This window comes from Pan troglodytes, chromosome 1 (genome assembly GCF_028858775.2).
Source record: "Pan troglodytes isolate AG18354 chromosome 1, NHGRI_mPanTro3-v2.0_pri, whole genome shotgun sequence".
NCBI lineage: Eukaryota > Metazoa > Chordata > Mammalia > Primates > Hominidae > Pan > Pan troglodytes.
In genome coordinates this window covers 10,681,689-10,685,986 of record NC_072398.2, presented here as the reverse complement: position 1 = coordinate 10,685,986, position 4,298 = coordinate 10,681,689, and the positions used below count along the sequence as shown (strand labels likewise).

The 4,298-nt window shown below is 41.3% G+C and overlaps 1 pseudogene; it reads left to right on the top strand.

Annotated features, from left to right (window-relative positions):
* Positions 1–1,578: 1,578 nt before the first annotated feature.
* On the top strand, positions 1,579–4,093 carry LOC107973833 (keratin, type I cytoskeletal 18-like; annotated as a pseudogene).
* Positions 4,094–4,298: the final 205 nt, after the last annotated feature.

The following is a 4,298-nucleotide window of genomic DNA, read 5'->3' as shown; positions in this document are numbered from 1 at the left end:
TCAGATAAGCAGCCTCTCGAAGTGAAGCCTAAAGTCACCATACTGACTCTAGATGTTTCTTAGCTATCAAGAAAGCCCTGTTGATTGCTCAAATGCAAAAATGTTTAAATGTTGGTTCCAGGGATTCTATGTTTATATATGTTGTCTTTTTTTTTTTTTGACATGAGTTTCTTGCTCTGTCACCCAGGCTGTAATGCAATGGTGTGATCATAGCTCACTCTAGCCTCATACACCTGGGCTTAAGCGATCCTAAGTAGCTAGGAGTACAGGTGTGTGCCACTACACCTGGCTAACTTTTTTTATTTTTGATTTTATAGAGACAGGTTCTGTGTTGCCCGGGCTATGTCTTGAACTCCTGGCCTCGAGTAATCTTCCCACCTCAGCACCCTGATTAGCTAGGACTACAGACATGCACCACCATGCCTGGCTAACTTTTTATTTTTTATTTTTACGATAGGGTCATACTATATTGACCTGGCTGGTCTGGAACTCCTGGCCTCAAGCGATTATCCTGCCTCAGCCTCCCAAACTGTTGGGATTACAGGTATGAGTCACTGCATCCAGCTGTGCCTTTTACATACACTAAAAAAAATCTCAACTCATGATGAAACATCTTAAATATTGGCAAGAAAATTTCATTTCTCTGGAGCAACAATTTAACTTAGGTTGAAAATACAATCTGCTTTTGAATGTTTATGTCATCCACCTGGGATTATTTCTGGCTGTTCAACCAGCAGCTGGTATATTATACTGTCATTAACTTGTTTCCAAGACAATTACTTCTGCAAATATTGTGGGCAAATATGTGCAAGTGTGTACAACCGCGTGTGTGTATGTGTTTGGGGCAGGGTACAGAGTATACAAATGTACATGTGAACACACAGGGCTTGAAAAAGAAGAAAAGAATATTTTGTCACTTTCTTACATTTATTTGCACAGGGATAAAGGAAATAAGTCAGGCTTATGTCCTTGTCTCTGTGTAAATTATCTTTGCGCTTCAAATGGTTGCTTGCATATGGTGACTTAACCTTTCTTCAGCTCAGGAAAAATTTCTGCATGTTGAAATATATAAAGGCTGAAGCTTATATTATTAAAAATAGACATGTTTATTTTAAAACCTAATAATTAAATGTTAAATCAGCAACTTTAAAACGTAAATAAAACCTTGAATTGAGATAGGACTTTTCCTGTTTTCCTATGTTTATTGCTTATTTCTTTTCATGTAGAATTAATTTTATTATATTTAATAAACCAAAACCCTCAAACTTAACAAATATATTTTGAACATGAGGATAATAATTTTGTCCTACACTGAAGTAAATTTTATTCTGGATCAAGGCCTTTCTTCTGGTGTATAATTTTGTGAAACTTTTAAAGTTAAAAATTATATTGCAAAACTCAAGATAGGTTCTAGTTCAGCCAAAAGTTAATTTATTTTCCTGATATCTAGTTGAGCCAATTTGGATGATGTATATCTCTGAACCAATTAATTGGTGAAGGCATTAGAATTTTCAATAAATGTATAGTTCTATGACAGAATCAATAAACTCATATATTATGAATTAAAGTATTGAAAGAATGGTATTATTGCAGCAAAACTTTTGTGCTGTTTTCAGAATATGGTAAATGGATACTGGGTAGCAAATATAGAAAAAATTCTAACAAATGCATTGACACAATCTTTTTTCTGCCTTATCCCTCGGCCATTGCTAAAAGCACCAAAACAAAAGTAAACAGCACAAAAACAACGCACGTATCTTTGGGGATTTTTTCTGTGTGTGTGGCATGAGGGGGTGGAGAGTTTACCGAAAACAACAGAGCAATGAGCTTCTTTACCAACCTCTTTCTCCCATTTAATCAAACTCTTCTCCATTCTCCTGTGAGTACCAAGGCCCTCAAAGACAGTAGCAAATACGTAAGCTGTCCGTGAAAAACCAGCACTTCTGAAGTGACCAAAATGAGTGAATATCCAAACATTTGTTGCCAAATAGGTACTATTATATTTTTGTTTTTAATTTTACTTGTCCTTAGTGTGATATAATAAATATTTTTTCAAGTTGCCATGTATTTCTGTCTCCCAAGATGTGCTATTAATCAGTCTACTGATTATAATCCAATTAACCAATTAAAGGGAGAGCTACACACCAAGAAAGGATAATTTATCATAAAGATAAAGTACGCGGGTAATTCAAAGTAAAACTTCAGGCTCGTTGAATAAGAACTGCATTCATTTAAGGATCATTGAATAGCTTTTGTTGACCAAAGACTGATGCTGCAACATAGTTCTAACTTTGAGGCCTTTAAAAAGGGGCAATTAATTGGTAACATATTTGGGACACTTACCTGAGTTGCCCAAGCAAAAATATAAACTTCGTTTTTATAAAAGAAAGGTTAAGGAAGTAGTTAAATCAGGTTAAATATTATTTCTTTGTCTTAATTTAATTTTATATCTTTTGTAATTATTAAGCGTGCTTCCACCTGATTCTATAAGACTTTTCTAATCTTTATACCACTTATGTGACAAATAGCATATGCTCTGTATGCTTATTGTCTGCCTGCCAGCTAGGTGATAGCTAAATTGGTTGGATCTGTCTGTATAAATAACATCTACAACAAGTGCAGGGAAAGTGGATGAAATGAAATGAAAACAGTAGGGCAGAAAGGTCGTCGGCAAAGCCTGAGTCTTGTCTCTCGCTCTCTTCACCAGACAGCTTGAGCTTCACCACTGGCTCCAGCTTCTCCACAAAATACCAGTCCCTGGGCTCTGTCCAGGCGCCCAGCGAGGCGCCCAGCTGGTCAGCAGTGCGGCCAGCGTCTATGCAGGCGCCAGGGGCTCTGGTTCCCAGATCTCTGTGACCTGCTCCACCAGCTTCTGGGGTTGCATGGGGTCCAGGGGCCTGGCCATGGGGATGGCCGGGGATCTGGCAGGAATGGGAGGCATCCAGAATGAGAAGGAGACCATGCAAAGCCTGAACGACCACCTGGCCCCCTACCTGGACAGAGTGAGGGGCCTGGAGACTGAGAACCAGAGGCTGGAGAGCAAAATGCCGGAGCACATGGAGAGGAAGGGACCCCAGGTCAGAGTCTGGAGCAGTTACTTCAAGACCATCAAGGACCTGAGGGCTCAGATCTTTCAAATAGTGTGGATAATGCCTGCATCGTTCTGCAGATCGACAATGACCATCTTGCTGCTGATGACTTGAGAGTCAAGTATGAGACAGAGCTGGCCATGCGCCAGTCTGTGGAGAGCAACATCCATGGGCTCTGCAAGGTCATCGATGACACCAATGTCACTTGGCTGCAGCTGGAGACTGAGATCAAGGCTCTCAAGGAGGAGCTGCTCTTCATGAAGAAGAACCATGAAGAGGAAGTAAAAGGCCTACAAGCCCAGATTGCCAGCTGTGGATTGACTGTGGAGGTAGATGCCCCCAGATCTCAGGACCTCGCCAAGATCATGGCAGATATGCGGCCCCAATATAAATAGCTGGCTGGGAAGAACCAAGAGGAGCTGGACAAGTACTGGTCTCAGCAGATTGAGGACAGCACCAGAGTGGTCACCACGCAGTCCACCCAGGTTGGAGCTGCTGAATCAACACTCACGGAGCTGAGACGTACAGTCCAGTCCTTGGAGATGGATCTGGACTCCATGAGAAATCTGAAGGCCAGCTTGGAGAACAGCCTGAGGGAGGTGGAGGCCTGCTACGCCCCACAGATGGAGCACCTCAATGGGATCCTGCTGCACCTGGAGGCAGCGCTGGCACAGACCTGGGCAAAGGGACAGTGCCAGGCCCAGGAGTACCAGGCCTTGCTGAACATCAAGGTCAAGTTGGAGGCTGAGATCGCCATCTACCGCCGCCTGCTGGAAGACAGTGAGGGCTTCAATCTTGCTGATGCCCCGGATAGCAGCAACTCCATGCAAACCATCCACAAGACCACCACCTGCCAGATAGTGGATGGCAAAGTGGTGTCTGAGACCAACGACATCAAAGTTCTGAGGCATAAAGCCAGCGGAAGCAGGGTACTTTTTGGGGAGCAGGAGGCTAATAAAAGGTTCAGATATAAAAAAAAAGAAATTAATATAAATCATCAATAAATTAAAGGCTGATTTTGTCAAGAATAATTGAGAAACTGCAAAAACATCTGATCCCCAGTATAAATGATTAAATGCAATTGAAAAATTCTACAAAGAAATGGGAATCTATGTACAGTGCAGAAGATGTTTATATAAGACAGTATAGGGAGCGTATTTACTCCAGTAAATTTTACAAGTTAGATACTTTTTCTAACCAATACAAATG